Genomic DNA, 17,740 nt, shown 5'->3' with positions numbered 1-17,740 from the left:
GGCCAGTGCTTCCAGTAGAACTTTCCTCAGTGATGTCAAGTTACTACAGCTACGCTGTCATTTCAGATATGTGGCTATTGTAACATGGCTAACATGACTGAGGAACTGAATATTTTGTTTTATTTTAATAAACTTAAATAGGCATATGTGACGAATGGCTCATGTATTGAACAGTGCAGTTCTAGATACTTCACCTAATTAATTATGCAAGGCAGGAAACGCCAGCTTAGTTTCACAGATGGGAAGAATGACATGCCTGAGGTCGCTGAGTGAGACAGAGCACGGATTCAAAGCCATATTTAATCTATGATATGATAACATACACAGAGTGTGTAAAACATGGATAGGGGATAAAATAAAACGGCACATCCCATCTCTGAGACATCAGCTCTGTTTTAGTTACAAAGCCAAAACAAAAAGGAAAGCCACGAAGCAGGACACACACTATCAATTCTTCCTAACCATGCAGTCGTCCGGCCAACAGGCTTGGCTTTCTCCTCCAGTCGTCCTGGCTCAACGCGGGCCTTGTGGTCGAGTGTGTTTTACTGCAGGCCTAAAACTCCAGATATCTCAGCCTCCAAGAACAAAAGTGATTGTGGGGTGAAGAGGGAAGGGGGCCAAAGAGGCCGTCCCTCCTGTCTCCTAGGGTGGACACCATGTCTGACAAACCGAATCCAGAAACCCAGGCCTTTAAAATACCACACGGATGCGGAGAGGGCCCCGCTGTCCTGGGAAGCGTCCCCAGCTGCCTCCTCTGCTCCCCACGCCCCGCCCCAGGAAAACTCCATTTCTAACAGTTACGGTCAGCCATTTAAATCACATTACACTGTAAGTGGATATACAAATTGTCAGCTCTAATGAAATTTAGGAGGAAGCAGTGGGAGAGGTGAAAACACTTAGAACTGGTTTCTTGGTTTTTGAGACCCGAATCCAAGTGGTTTCAACCACTCGTTGAAAACGTGCTTGGAGCGCGGTTTTTCTGCCAGCACACCGAGGCTCCCTGGGGGTTCACGGTTGTCTTCTTCCCTGGTCGCCCTGGAGCTGCCCCACATAGAGGACATGGAGCTCCTCGAAGCAGGAGAGGATCTTACTCTTACTGCACCTCAAAAGGCCTGGCACTCGCACGCATTTGGGAAATATGGGACCAAAGAATAAAAGCAAACAGCTCCCATGCACAGCCTGGATCACGAAAGTCAGAAGGGGCCCTAGGAAAGGAAATCCACCTCCAGGATGCCAGAAATCCCTCTGTAGAGACTGCTAGGGGGTGGAGGGAGGGGCAGTAAGAATTGCCCCCTTTCAGTCCGTTCCTCCAAAAAACACGTACTCCTGAGACAACATGCTCAACAGCATAGTGGATTAACTAATCAATTATCTACTACAAAATAATTTATCAGGCCTCTCTCTAGGGCAGAAGGGGTTCTGGCAGACGAAAGAGCTTGCGGATTAGGATAATAATATCATAGCGTCTCTTTACTGAGTGATTACCAGGTGCCTGTCACGGACACAACACTTTCCTGTGTAATCCTCACGAAACCCCTGTACAGTGCATAGGGTCTGCCCCTTTCATAGAGGAGGCAATGAAAGCTCAGAAAGGTCAAGAAACATGCCCAAGATTATGCAGGTGTTTCTGATTCCAAAGCTCAGTTTCAGTTCCCCCACCCCTCACCCCCACCCCCCATGTCAGTTGAGGAAACTGAACAGCAAGTGGGGGGTGGGTGGGGGTGTGTACAGGACAAGGACCCACCAGAGGGAAGTTTTATCTACATCATGATATTGCTGAGGTAAAGAAGTACAGGCAAGATTTTATTCGCCTCCTTTTTCTTCCCAAATGTCAGGGCTTGAGGTCCTATTCTCCACCTCAATACGGCATCAATTTCCTGGGACACGACATTGCTAGACAGGAAATCAAACTCATTCACATGACCCTGTCCAAACCATTGTCCATGTGTCTTGGAATGAGGCCCAGAGAAGGGAAGGAATTTTCCCAAAGTCACACAGCAAAGCGGTGGCCAACATCCAGACAGAAGTCCTGTTGGGTTGCTCAAAAATCCGGGTCCAGGATTCTCCCAGCCCTGGTTCATGTGTAGAGGAAAGCCTTGCCTGACACCCACCAGGGCCCTCTCATGGCACAAGTTCAAGCACTTAGAGGAAGAATTCTGATGCGGCCTCAACTCAAAAACTAGGACATGTTTGAAATGTTGGGTTCTGGACCAGAAATGAAATGTTAGGTTTCTTCCATTTCCAGCCTTCCATGTTTCTCTCTCCAGCAACCCTGGGGTACTGTCACCTAGAGGATAAAAAGAAGGGCTCTAAAATCAGACACCTAGCCTTGCTTCTTACTGGTTCTGTAGTTTGGGGAAAGATAAAATCTTCTGGGACTTCTCTTTCTTCTGTAAAACGGAAAGAGTAACACTTCTTTTTGTCAGATGCCATGAGATCAAACAAAAATATAATAGTATAATACCAAAAAAAAAAAAAAAAATCCCAGTACAGTGGTACCTCGGTTTTCGAACGTAATCCACGAGTTCTGAAACATTCTGAAAACAGCCGACAGCTAGGCCTCAGGATCTGGCACTCAGCGGAAGCCGTGTGACATGTTTGACTTCTGAGTCATGTTCGAAAACCGCAGCATTTACTTCCAGGTTTACGGCATTCATAAACCAAAATGTTCCTCAATGGAGACGTTTGAAAACCGAGGCACCACTGTATCTGCAAGTGCTTGGTAAATGGGAGCAGTTGTTACTACACCTGTGTAGCCAGTTGCACAGGTCTTCTTAATTCTGCTTTATATAGACAAGGAAACTAAGTCCAAAGGAAGCTTGGTGGCTTGCCAGAGGAGGCACAGCTTGCTACCCACAGGAAACAAAGTAAGTTAAAGGGTGTACCTAAAATTCAGGAGCCAGAGGCTGTACTTCTTAGCCTCAGAAACTTACTCTGTAAAGAGGAAGTGAGTCCCCACCTTACTGGTGTCCTAGGTGTCTCGTAAAACATGGGAAAGCGTTCTGCAGAGTTTCCCAGGGCCAGGGGAGGACTTGGCATGTCTGAGCTGAGGTTAGGCCCATCCACTGACTCCCCACTCTCTGCTTTCTTAGCCTGAACCTGATCAAGAACCTTCAGGAGCCCCCTCCCAGTGCCTCCAAGGGATCGCCTTGCAATTTGCTGAATCAGGGAGGTGCATGAGTCATTGAAAGCCCGTCATGAAAATCTAGTTGGTTTCTGCTCAGGCCAGCGAGAGCCACCAGCACCACCATCATCATCCCTACTGCTGCTTGAATGCCTACTCTGTGCCAGGTCCTAGATTAGCAATCTTCACCATCACCCTCTAACATTATCATCAGATTGTCATGTTACAAAGGTGAATACTGAATGAAGCTCAGAGAGGTAAGTAACTGACCAAAACACACGCAGCTAATAAGAGCAAAATTTGGAGCCAGGTTTTTTTGACTCCAAATTCTTTGTCCTACCCTCTGAATCTTACTTATGATGGGTTTCTGGGAGTAGGAGAAGGATATCCCACTGCAGGTGCTGTCACAGGAGAGAGAAGAGGTAGAGCCTCACTCAAACACTGTAGAGTCCTGACCCCCAGGAGAGACTGTTTGCAAAGATGCTGCAACAACTTCTCCCATCCTGTACAGATCCCCTTTGCAACGTGACTTTGCCATTTCTCTTATGGAGTCTATTTTCCCACCTCTGTGAATCTGTGCTGTCTGTGGGCTTAGGAGTTTGACCAATAGAATGCAGCAGAAGTGATAGAGTGAAAATTCTGACTTCAGGCCTCAAGAGGCCTGAAGCTTCCAGACTTAACTTCATGGAATGTGCTATCACAAAGTGAAGGAACTCCAGAAAGGCCCAGCCAACAGCCAGAATCAACTGTTGACTTGTGAGTGAAGCCGTGTAGGATCATGCAGCCTCTATCCTATCTGCCAGGCCCCAAATAACAACAGCAGAAGAACTCCCCAGCAAACTCAACCTCAACTGTTGACACACAGGATCATAAGCAATTACAAGATTTATTGTTTTAAGCCATTAGTTTTGGTATGAATATGGGGTATTATTCAGCAACAGACAACTAATAAAGTTAGTGACCTAAAGTCTCCTGGCCTCAGTTTCCTCATCTGTAAAATGGGAGTTATATTCACATTCATATTTGATAAGATTGTTATAAAGAGTGAATGAGATGAAGCCTGTCAGTCGTGAAGCACTGAGTCTGGCACAGAGATACCATGTTTCCCAGAAAATAAGACTAGGTCTTATATTAATTTTTGCTCCAAAAAAATGCGTTAGGGCTTATGTTCAGGGGATGTAATCCTGAAAAATCATGCTAGGGCTTATTTTCCGGTGAGGTCTTATTTTTGGGGAAACACAGTAGCAGGATCAGCATCAAGGTTTACCACTAGCACGAGCAGCTCTGGTTAGGATTTCTGAGGAAAGTAATGTAAGATAAGCTCTTTGATAGGTAGGGCAAAGTGTATATAGATGGAAGCTGTGGGACAAGAGTGTGAGGTATAACCTAGAGCAAGTCACACTGGTAGAGCAGAGATGTGCAAGCATCTGGCTAGAAGTGTCTCGGTTACACGAACCTTAGGTGTCCCGAGTTAGGCTGAAGGCCCAGGATTACAAAGGTTTGAGCCAAGGCAATGTAATACCAAAATGTCCCTAAGATCATGAAGGTCTTCATAGTTTAGGAACTCAGGAATTGAGGAGGCAAGCGTCTCCACAAGGTCATTAAAGGTCAGTCCTGAACATGTCCCACCCCTGCTGAATACCATCGTATGGCTCCTTATGCCCCGTAGCGGGATGTTTAGGACCAGGCTGCAGTGCACCCCAGCCTCATCCCCCACCGTTCCCCTTTACCTTCACATTCCAGCAGACCTCTAGACTCGTGGTTCCTGGGATGGACTACATCCTCTCCTACCTCTGGGCCTTTGCACAAGCTATGCCCTCTTTCTTCAATGCCCTTGCCCACTGCTCCACCACTTAACCTGGATAATTCCTACTGGTCTTTAAAAGTTCAGCTAAAATATCATTTTTTCTGGGGAACATTCTGTCCCCAAGTATGGCTTTAGCTCTCTTTTCCAGGGCTCTCATGTCACCCTATCATTCCCTGACCCGTCATTGTAACCGCTGGTTACTCCAGAAGGGCAGGGAGTAAGTTTGTTTCACTCACCTCTATAACACCAACACTTAAATCAGTGCCCAGGACACATTAAATCCCCTTCATATGTATAAGTGATAAATCAATAAATGAATTGGATAGGTCCTTAGAGAAAAGGCAGCAACAACAAAAAGAAAATCAGTGGCTCAGAAGGGAAAGACACTTGCAAGGGACCTTCCCAATCTGTTAATATTCTGCCCAGGGGACCCCCCCATTGTGTCTAGGGACTCAGTGACAGCCCTGGGCCTGACTACAAGAGCATGCCAAGTGGACTGAAGTACCAGAAGAGGCAGTGTATTGGGTAGAATAACTAAATGCTATATGTAACTCCAAAATGTCAATGGCTTAACACAGTACATGTTTATAATTTTGTCACACAACAGTCAAAAGAGGGAGTTTCTGTTCAGCCCATGGCTTTCTTCCATGTGGTGCGTCAAGAACTTAGTTTTCTTCCGCATCATGACTTCATCAACCCCTAGCACTTCAGAGTCCTCTGCTCTCAACTGGTGGAAGGGAAAGATGCAGTGGAGAACTCACACCAGCTTCTCAAAAAGCCAAGCTCCAAAATTGACACACATCATTTCAGTTCACCTACCAGTGATAAAAACTAGTCATGGAGCAATACTTGGATGCAAGGGAACCTGGGAAATGTAGTCTTTGGTTAGGCAGCCATCTTCCAGTATCAACTCCACATCTATAAACAAAGAGCAAGAATTTTTGGTGGACAAATGGGCTCTTGGATCAGACTTATGCTCTCCAGACTTCTGTTTCTTCATATATAAAATGTAGGTAATAACATTATTCCCTCAGAAGATTCTTGGAAATGTTAAGAAAAAACCTTTAACAAATATCTGATACAGAAGAAATGCTTGTCAAATATTATCTCCCTGACCCATTTTTCTTTTAACTAGCAGAAATGAGATTTGTCTGAAGGTGTTGGTCAGAAGATATCTGGGTCGTCTCTTCCCTTTATTTTTTCCTTTTTTAAAAAATTAAAGTTTATTGGGGTGACAATTGTTCGTAAAGTTACATAGATTTCAAGTGTACAATTCTGTAATACATTATCTATATCTCACATTGTGCGATCACTACCGAGTCAGTTCTTCCATCACCATATATTAGACCTCGTTTACCCTCTTCTAGACCCCCGCACCCCCGTACCCTCTGGTAACCCCTAAACTATTGTCAATGTCTATGAGTTTTTGTTCCTTCATTTGTTTGTTCTTCTGTTGTTTTCAGTTTTATATACCATATATCAGTGAAGTCATATGGTTCTCTACTTTTTCTGTCTGAGTTATTTCACATAGCTTTATAATCTCAAGATCCATCCATGTTGTCACAAATGGTCCTATTTCATCTTTTCTTACCGCCAAATAGTATTCCATTGTGTAAATATACTACAACTTCTTTATCTACTCATCTATCGAAAGACAGTTTGGTTGTTTCCATGTCTTGGCCACCTTAAACAAAGCTGCAATGAACTTTGGAGCGCATGTGTCTTCATGGATAAATGTTTTCAGGTTTTGGGTGTAGATACCCAGGAGAGGGATTTCTGGGTCATTTGGTAATTCTGTTCGTAATTTTTTGAGGAACCTCCACACTGCCATCCATAGCAGCTGCGCCAATCTGCATTCCCACCTACAGTGTATGAGGGTTCCTTTTTCTCTACAGCTTCTCCAACACTTGTTACTATTTGTCTTGTTGATGATAGCCATTCTGACTGGGGTGAGGCGATATCTCATTGTGGTTTTTATTTGCATTTCTCTGATTATTAGTGATGTTAAGCATTTTTCCATATGTCTATTTTCCATTTGTATGCCTTCTTTGGAGAAATGTCTCTTCAGGTCCTCTGCCCATTTTTCAACTAGGTTGTTTGTTTTTTGTTGTTGAGTTGTATGAGTTCCTTGTATATTTTGGATATTAACCCCTTGTCGGAGGCACTGTCAGCAAAAATCTTCTCCCATTCAGTTTGTTTCCTCTTTATTTTGTCCATGGTTTCTTTTGCTGTGCAGAAGCTTTTAAGTTTGATATAGTCCCATTCATTTATTTTAACTTTTACTTCCCTTGCCTTTGGAGTGAAATTCATAAAATGCTCTTTGAACCCAAGGTCCATAAGTTTAGTACCTATGTTTTCTTCCATGCAGTTTATTGTTTCAGGTCTTATGCTTACGTCTTTGATCCATTTTGAGTTAACTTCAGTACATGGTGATAGATAGTAGTCCAGTTTCATTCTTTTGCATGTGGCTTTCCAATTCTGCCAGCACCATTTATTGAAGAGGCTGTCTTTTCTCCATTATGTTTTTTCCTTCTTTGTCAAAAATTATCTGTCCATATTTATGTGGGTTGATTTCTGGGTTCTCAATTCTATTCCATTGGTCTGTGTGTCTGTTTTTCTGCCAACACCATGCTGTTTTGATTATTGTTGCCCTGTAGTACAAGCTAAAGTCAGGGAGTGTGATACCTCGAGCATTGTTCTTTTTATTTAGGATTGCTTTGGCTATTCGGGGTCTTTTGTGGTTCCATACAAATCTGATGATTTTTTGTTCTATTTCTTTAAAAAATGCCATTGGGATTTTGATGGGGATTGAATTAAATCTGTATATTGCTTTCGGTAATACGACCATTTTAACTATGTTGATTCTTCCAATCCATGAGCACGGAATGCCTTTCCATTTCTCTGTGTCTTCTTCAATTTCTTTTAAAAATGTCTTATAGTTTTCAGCATATAGGTCTTTCATATCCATGGTTAAGTTTATTCTTAGGTATTTTATTCTTTCTGTTGCAATTGCAAAAGGAATTGCTCTTTTGGGTTTTTTTTTTTTTTTTCATTTCTTTTTCTGAGATTTCATTGTTCGTATATAGGAATGCAATGGACTTTCATACGTTGATTTTGTAGCCGGCAACTTTACTGTATTCGTTTATTGTTTCTAATAGCTTTTTGGTGGAGTCTTTAGGGTTTTCTATATATAGCATCATGTCATATGCAGAGAGTGACAATTTAACTTCTTCATTCCCAATCTGGATGTCTTTTGTTTCTTTCTCTTGCCTGATTGCTCTGGCGAGAACTTCCAACACTATGTTGAAAAGCAGAGGTGATAGGGGATAGCCCTGTCGTGTTCCTGAATGTAGAGCAAAGGGCTTCAGTTTTTCACCATTAATTATGATATTAGCTGAGGGTTTGTCATATATGGCCTTTATTTTGATAAGGTATTTTCCTTCTATACCTATTTTATTAAGTGTTTTAATCATAAATGGATGTTGTATATTGTCAAATGCTTTTTCTGCATCAACTGATATAATCATATAATTTTTGTCCTTTATTTTGTTTATGTGATGGATCACATTGATGGGTTTGCGTATGTCGAACCATCCTTGTGCCCCTGGGATGAACCCCACTTGGTCGTGATGAATAATCTTTTTAATGCATTGTTGTATTCGATTTGCTAGAATTTTGTTTAGGATTTTTGCATCTGTATTCATTGGAGATATTGGTCTGTAATTTTCTTTTTTTGTGTTAACCTTACCAGGTTTTGGTATCAGGGTAATGTAGGCCTCATAAAATGAGTTAGGGAGTACTGACTCTTCTTCAGTTTTTTGGAAAGAGTTTTAGTAGGATTGGTATTAGATCCTCTTTGAAGGTTTGGTAGAATTCACTAGTGAAGCCATCTGGTCCCAGACTTTTGCTTTTGGGAAGGTTTAAGATGACTGATTCAATTTCCTTACTGGTGATCGGTCTGTTTAGATTTTCCAATTCTTCGTGATTCAGCCTAGGAAGGCTATATGTTTCTAAGAACTTGTCCATTTCTTCTAGGTTATTGAATTTGGTGGCATACAGTCCTTCATAGTATTCTTGGATGATCCTTTGTATTTCTGTGGTGTCCGTGATAACTTCCCCTTTTTCATTTCTGATTTTGTTAGTGTCTTTTCTCTTTTTATCTTAGTGAGTCTAGCCAAGGGTTTGTCAATTTTATTAATCTTTTCAAAGAACCAGCTCTTTGTCACATTAACTTTTTCTATTGTCTTTTTGTTCTCTAGTTCATTTAGTTCTGCTCTGATCTTTCTATTTCCTTTCTTCTGCTGACCTTAGGTTTCATTTTGTTCTTCTTTTTCTAGTTCTTTAAAGTGTAATGTGAGGTTATTTATCTGGAATTTTTCTTGTTTCTTGAGATAGACCTATAATGATATAAATTTCCCTCTTAAAACTGCTTTCTCTGCATCCCCAAAATTTTGGTAGGATATATTTTCATTCTCATTATTTTCTATGTATCTTTTGATCTCTCCTCTTATTTCTTCTTTGACCCAGTCGTTCTTTAAAAGTATGTTGTTTAATCTCCACATAGTTGTGGTTTTTCCTGCTTTCCTTTTACAGTTGATATCCAGTTTCAAAGCCTTGTGATCAGGGAATATGCTTGGTATGATTTCAATCTTCTTAAATTTGCTGAGGCTAGTTTTATGTCTCAAGATATGATCTATCCTTGAGAATGTTCCATGTACACTAGAAAAAAAATGTACAGTCTGATGCTCTAAGATGAAGGGCTCTATAAATGTCAATTATGTCCATTTCATCTAATGTGTCATTTAGGGCTGCTATTTCTTTATTTATTTTCTGCTTAGGTGATCCATCCATAGCTGTCAATGATGTATTTAGGTCCCCTACTGTAATTGTGTTTTGGTCAATTTCTCCCTTTGGTACTGTTAATAGTTGTTTGGTATATTTCAGTGCTCCTTGACTGAAGGCATACATATTGATGACTGTTATGTCTTCTTGTTGTATAGTCAGTCCCCTTGAACATTATGAAGTGCCCTTCTTTGTCTCTTGTTACCTTTTTTATCCTGAAGTCTGTTTCATCTGATATCAGGATGACTACACCTGATTTTCTCTGGATATCATTTGCTGCTTGGAGTGTCAATTTCCACCCTTTCACTTTGAGTCTATGTTTGTCCTTGTAGCTGAGATGTGTCTCTTGGAGGCAGCACATGGTTGGGTTTAGTTTTTTGATCCAATCTGCTTTTTTGTGCCTTTTTATTGGTGAGGTCAGTCCATTTACATTTAGGGTGATTATTGATACGTGAGGATTTCCTATCATTCTATCTTTGGTCTTCTGGTAAGACTGTGTCTCCATTGTTTCTTTGCCTTTTTGTTGTTGTCTATTATTTCTGTGTGGTGGTATTCTATGATTTTCCCCTCTGTTTCTTCTTTTATTACCTTATATATTTCAGCTCTGGATTTTTTTTTTTTTTGAGTGGTCACCATTAAGTTTATGTAAAAGAAAGTTTGATATTTAGAGTATTCCATTTTCTTCAGCATGCTTACTTTCTCCATTCCCGTATTCTGGTTCAGGCCTTTACTCTTTTACGTTTTGGTTGTTACAAATTACCCCTATTTATGCTGATCGAACAGCCTCCTTCAGTATTTTTCGTAGTGCAGGTCGTGTGTTAGAAAATTCCCTCAGCTTCTGTATGTCTGGAAAGGTCTTTATTCCTTCTTCATATCAAAAGGATATCTTTTCTGGATATATTATTCTTGGCTCATAATTTCTCCTCTCAATAGTTTGAATATTTGATTCCACTCCCTCCTGGCTTGTAGAGTTTCTGCTGAAAAATCTGATGATAATCTAATGACTTTCCTTTGTAGGTTACCGTCTTCTTTCCCCTGGCTGCCTTGAGGATTCTTTCTTTGTCGTTAATTTTTGATAGCTTCAACACAATGTGCCTTGGAGAAGGCCTGTTGGGATTGAGGTAATTAGGTGTTCTATTTGCTTCTTGGATTCGAGGATCCAATTCTTTCCACAAGTTTGGGAAGTTCTCGTCGACTATTTGTTTGAATATACTCTCTGTTCCCTTCTCTCTTTTTCTCCTTCTGGTAGGCCCATTATTCTTATATTACTCATTCTGATGGAGTCAGATAGTTCTTGTAGAGTTCTTTCATTTCTTTTAAGTTTCAAGTCTCTTTCTTCTGCCATCCGTGTCATTTCCAGATGTCTATTTTTGATGTCACTGATTCTTTCCTCCATCTGGTCAACTCTACTACCTAAACTGGCTATTTCATTCTTCATTTCTTTTACTGAGTTCTTAATCTCCAGAAAATCTATTTGGTTCTTTTTACAAAATGTCAATCTCTTGGGTAAAATGTTCATTTCGTTCTTTGATTGTGTTTCTCAGTTCATTAAACTGCCTGTCTGTATTTTCTTGCATGTTGTTGAGTTTTTTTAAGAAATGGAGTCTTGAATTCTCTGTCATTTAAGTCACATACTTCTGTGTCATTAAGTTCATTTTCTGGAGACTTTTCATTTTCTTCCTGAGCTGTCTTGTTACCTTGGTTATTCATGGCAATTACTGATTTATTATTTCTCTTCCTAGACATCTACAGGAGTGGGTTCTGCAACAGGTTGATAGAAAGAGGTCTTTCTTTTGTTTTCCAGTAGGTGTTGGTAGAATGTTTTATTTTCTCTCCGACTACAGTCTTTTATTCTCTCTCACACTGTAGTGTTATATTTTCTCTGTACTATGCCAGCTTGTCACACAATGGGGGGATTCCCTGAAAGGTAGGCTTCTCCTCTGTGAACAGTTCACCTGTGTCATAGGGCACCGCCTCGCCTCTGTGGGGGGGTGTTGAGAGCTTCTGAAGTTCCAAAGCTCTTCCTGCACCAAATTCAGAGCCCATGTGTTTCAGCAGCTCTGTTTACTCTTGCAGGGATCTGCCCAAATAGGTGGGTACAGGGACAGGGGTAGATTGTGAGAGGTGGGTTGTGAGAGGTGGCCCAGAGCAATGGCGACGACCACCACCACAGCCGATCCGCTTCCACAGCTCCATCCCCTTTGCCGGAACTAGTTGGGCTGCGAATCTGTGTCTGCAGTCCACAGTTCTCAGAACAGCAAATATCCTGTCCTTTTGATCTGACACTGCTACTTTATCGCTTCTAGCACCGGGCAGGTGGGGGCGGGGCTAGCTCTGGGAGGGTAGGGAGGGGGCGGCTAGTCTCAGTGCCTAAGGCTTCCATTCTCGGCTCGGCAGTGAGGGCTTAAACCACCATTTTCAGCCTTCTTCCCTGAGTCTTTGCTCCGAGGTCTCTGCAGTGAGCGTTGGGTTCAGCGGTTTTGTATGCTGCCCCCTCAGCCCTGTGGGCCGTAAGCGGAGCCCTAGCTGTCCGAGTCCTTCCCTCTCCCGTAGCTGCGGTAGATCCGGGATGCAGCGAGCTCGGAGCACTGAGCTAGGTCTGTGTCCTGCGCCCGCGCAGCTCCGTCTCCGCACTTCTCCTCTCCCTCCTCCCCCACTCGCGCAATTCACCCACCTGGAGGTGAATTCAGTAGTGGGCCTCTTCGTCTTGCCTGTCTGCTGTGTAGGGAGTCCTTTGTGGAGTTATTGTTGTTCGATTAGTTGTAAATTCCAAGAGAGCTCTACAGAGGCTCACCTCATGCCGCCATTTTGATGATGTCATCTCTCTTGCCTTTATTTCCCTCCTCTGCTTTTCACACCTTCCTCTTTCCTTCTGTCTTCCGTTTTCTGTTTTCCCTCCCTTTCTTTGTCCTTTCCATCTTCGCAGTATCTTTATGTCTCAGGACTCCCCACGCTGCCTCCATGAGCATCTTCTTTCCCATCCCAGTCACCCAGGCTGTGAAGTGGATGAGCTATGCGTCAGAGCCCACCCCTCCATTAGCAACAGGAGTAGATGCCATCTCTCTGGACACATCACCAGGTAGCACTCCATCATCCCCTTTGCAGCCACAAAAGGCAAGCCAGGGAGCTCTTGACCTCAATAGAATGCATCCTCACAAAACCTGTCAGAGAGAGGGGAGCTCCATGCCAGCTCTTCCCAACTCGCCTAGAGGATCGTAACAGGTGTTAAATGAACAGGAGTCAAAACCATTCCGACAAACTCTGAGTTAAGCAGCAGCTTTCTTTCCTGCCGCCCTTTGATTTTAGCACTGCAAATATGCTAATAAACAGCATACATCTCTCAGCGGGGCAATGATCCATCATTCCTCATTTCCCAAACTTGTTTGGCAGTAAAACTCTTTCTGTTGAGCATCTCCTGGGTCTGTGAGTGATGGCATGCTCTTTAGTAATTGCAGCTCAGTAATAAAAATCAAAGAACAGAGCACATATTTATTTAGCTATGTGGGAGCAGGCTTACTAGGAAAATTTAGCCAATAATTTATTGTCTTTGTTTTTAATATGAATTTTCCCCCTTAAGTTGCTACTATTATGAGGCTTTGGAGGTGGCTTTTCAGGTTATATCATGTAATTTAAGTATCAGAGAGATTCAAGAATGGTGGTGGGGCTGAAACCTGGAAATGGATGTTTTTCATTCACTTATTAAATATTTATCAAGTTCTTGTGATGTGCCAGACATTTCTTTACACCAAGAGACTAATCTTTTTTGTTTGTTTTATTTCTTTGTTTTAACCTCATTGGCTAGCTTATGAATACAGACCATTTAGTTTAGACCAATGGTGATTCTTCCCCCCAAGGGACATTCAGCAGTGTCTGGAGATCTATTTTGTTGTCACAAATGGGAGGGTGCTATTGGCATCTAGTGGATAGAAGCCTAGGATATTGTTAAACATTCTATAATGCACACAACCGTCCCTCACAACAAGGAATTATCTAGCCCAAAGTATCAATAACGGTGAGGTTGAGAAACGCTGACTTAGAGGAAAAACATTTTTTAAAATCATCACAGGTGGATGAGCCTGCAGGGGTTAGTTAGGTGGCATAAATGGCTGATGAACTGGACATACTCAGCCTGATCGTTACTACAGGGGACCCATGATGCCATGAACCCTTCCCATTTTTCAAGCCAGAAATTCAAATTTGAATGTGAAAATGCTCATCTTTTAAATGCCGGCAACTAATTTGAGTATTTGTAATGTTTTGCCAAAAAAAATACATCTGGAAACATGATGTAGACAGACCACAAGTTTGCAACCTCCTTCCCCGAACACCAAGGGTGCCTTCCTACCATTGAGCTAGCTAGCAAACATTTAGAGAGCTCTTACTATGTGCCAGAACCTAAGCACTCAACACGTTAATCTTTTTATTGGTACAACAACCCTACAAGGTAGGTGTAACAGCTTCTCCCATTTTAAAGACAAATGTTCAGAGAGGCTATAAAACTTCCCTTAGGTGACACAGCAAATGGCAGTACTGGGATTTCAACCCAGGGAGTCTGGCTCCAGAGCCTATGTCATTAATTACTAAGCCAGCCTGCCCTGTGGAAGGTGCTGCATCTCCATATTCTCCGCAGGAAAACTTGCAAGGGACTTCTCTGCCTTATTAGTCAACCTAGGCAAGTCACAGTCGACCACTGTGGTTAGCCTGTATTCCCCAAGTGTTCAGACCTCAGCCCCTCCATCTAACAGTGTGGTTCTCAACTGGGGGTGATTCTGCTCCCTGGGGCATATTCTGCAATGTCTGGATGTTTTTGGTTGTCATGAACGGGGGTACCACTGGCATCTAGTGGGTAGAGATGCTGTTAAAAATCACACAGGACAAATGTCCACAACAAAGAAGTATCCAGCCCCAAAATACCAATGGTGCTGAGGTTGAAAAACCCTGATCTAATCACCTGGCTGGCAACTGTTGCAACATAAAAAAAAACTACCAGCAGAACAATCCAGGTGATTCAATCTCTTTATCTAGAATAGTATTATTTTATTTCTCTCTTCAAATCATTCTATTTTTCTTCTCTTGCCCTAGAATTTCATTATAATCCTATGTCACTGTGCTAAATGCCTACACTGAATAATCTCCTAATACAACACATATGTCAGCAGCAGCAGAACAAGAAAGATTAGCCTAGGCAAAAGAAAAAGGAGCATTAAAATACAAAATAAATCCTTGAGATTCGAGCATAATATCAACTACCGGAAATGTGAATGTTCTCTTCTGGATGCCCTAACCCATAATTGTGCCCAGTGCCCGCATCAGTCTTTGATTGCCATGAACACCATCTCTGCTAAACACACACGTGACCGCTCTGATTTCATAGAATGATTTTAATAGAAAAGTACAAGATATGAACAAAAATAAATAATCTTTATCTCATTTCTAGCCCAGCAAATTGTACACTGCATGTAAAACTGGTCTAAGATGCAGTTTTCCTCATTCCTTTCTTGGTTTCAAAATACTGAGACACATGTAAATTAAATCTTCTCAATTCAAATTGATACATTTTTGTTTTTGATAATCGTACCCACCTTTAGTCATTCTACACCAATTTTTTTAAAGTTGGCTAACAAAATGAAGTTTCACTAAAATATTATTCAATCATCAGATGTAAGTGTAAAGTTTGGGCAAACAGGTATATTATTGAAGATTCCTTTACTAAGTTTTAATTCCTACAATAGTATTTCCTGTGTTAAAAACTCATTTCACCATCTTACTTTCAAAACATGTCATCTGTTTTTCACCATTTCACTTAGAGAGGGGAAGACTAGAAAAAGCTTTTTTAAAATTATTTTAAAAGTAACCTTTACAGTGATGATGCAGTATTTTAGAGCTCTGTTTTGGTGCGTATCTGCATTTCCTATGTTCTTCAAATTATAAGTACCTTTCTATCTGTCTCTATTTACATTATGGACCACTCAGTCTTTGGGAACTGTTTTTGCTAATGATCTCTTGGAGTTAGCCAGTACCAGTCTCTTACTTGGAGTACTTATCCAGCTAGAGTGTCATATTTGATAATTCCAGTGGCTTGAACAATGTTTTGCAAAAACGAATTGAAAATTGGTATTGGCAAAATCATATGAGAGAAGGGTTTAGGTAGGCTACTAAAACATATACAGTCAGGAGGTCAGCAGCTGAACAGATAAACTGGACTAAAACTTAAAAGTCTTCCTTTTACTTGAGCCCATAATTACTATTTTGAACATGGCTTCTGCTTGTTGCTGCCTATATATAATTTTTTTGTTGTTGTTAATTTTCCTGTATTGGGACGATCTTTGAATGCATTCCAGGATGAGAAGGAAAAAAATATGCTGACACTCCTAAATCGAGTATATGTTTTTGCAATAAAGAACACTGGTCAATATACAACTGAGGAAAAACTGAAACAGATGTGAGTCCCAGAACCACAAGCGTTTGAATTTGCCCAGAAATGCTATTTTAAACACTCTATATGTTGGTCTACTGTTTTTTTGTGGAATAATGCATTCTTGGCATCCTTAAAAGGTTTCAATATGTTACAAGGTTATCCGGAAAGAAAAAAAAGCGAAGGGCTAACATATCAATCTGTGCAGCGCTCGCCAGATTTTGGTGTACACTTTCAGAAAGCAAGAGAACTCATATTAATTGCACTTAACACAACGAACTTTTAGTTTCCAATAAGTTTTCATTCTCTGCAGACTGAGGCTTACTTTTCATGAAATTACTTTCAAAGGGGTATAGAGACACTAAGTCCCCAGGAACTGCAAATGGAGAGGTGCAATAATTGCAGTGGTAAACACAAATACACTCTTTTGGACTAAAGCTCTGGTCACGGATAAAAGCATGTGCCTTTTTCAGTTCTTCTCTGAGATGTTACAACAGCAACACGCTCTAAAACAATTAAGTTACATGCATAATGCTGAAAGAATGTGAGCAATCCTATAACCAGCTTTAAGCCATCTGCTTGATTTCTTTTTTTGAGGAACATATATAGGAAAAGAGAATTCCCCTTTTGTTCCCTTACACTTAGAAATCTTTTGAAGCTTCCAAATAGTTTGGTTTTGGTAAAATTCTCTGCTCTTCTGTTATCCTGATATGTAGTCTTCCCTAAACTCTCCCTCATGGTTTCTGAAAAAAGCTTCACATGAATTATCTGAAGGACAATTGAAACCACTTACCAATATACAAGTAACGTTTTATTTTATATTCTATCTTCCATTTGGCATAAGCCTTTCGATGTTTGTTTTTTTAAACCAGTAAAATATACAAATCACGCAAGGCAGAAATATGTACATTAAAAGTACAGAATATAGGCCATAGAAGATATACATAATATCTGAATGACAAGTAGAATATTTTACATTAAATAGTTTCTTTTAAAAACTAGGATTGTTAAATTCAACTCTCTTCATAAACATGAATCACTAAAAAGGAAAAAAATCTGATTTAGCAAATAAAAAAATTACTTCATGGTTTTTGTATAATAAAAACCAAAAAAGTGACATTTTAAACTAATTAGTGCTTTTTAATTTCAAGATCTTTTGCTTGCAACTCACTGCAACTGCGGGGAAGCGAATATCCTTGTGCAATAAATTAAGAGCCACAGATGGCTGAGGTGATGTGAGGGCCACCAAGTCTATGATTGCAGGAGAGGTGTATCTTTCCAAACTTTTAAAACAATGTAGGTCTGAGATAAGAACACATTTGCTGGCATTTTTTGGAAACAGGTGTCCTTGTTTTCAAAAATTTATAAACTAGCTATGTAGGTGGTGGGTTGGATTTCCTTTAGGGACTCAAATAGGTACTATTAGATCTACGAGGCACCAGTTTCCACTCTGCAAAATGAACTAAGGAAAGCGAGCCATTGACCGTGCTTCTGAGTTTTGAATCTCTCTTCATTTCCACATGTATGACAAACAAGTAATGCCCTCTCAGGA

Source organism: Rhinolophus hipposideros (assembly GCF_964194185.1).
Source record: "Rhinolophus hipposideros genome assembly, chromosome: 14".
NCBI classification, from domain to species: Eukaryota; Metazoa; Chordata; class Mammalia; order Chiroptera; family Rhinolophidae; genus Rhinolophus; species Rhinolophus hipposideros.
Note: the sequence above shows the minus strand (reverse complement) of the source record.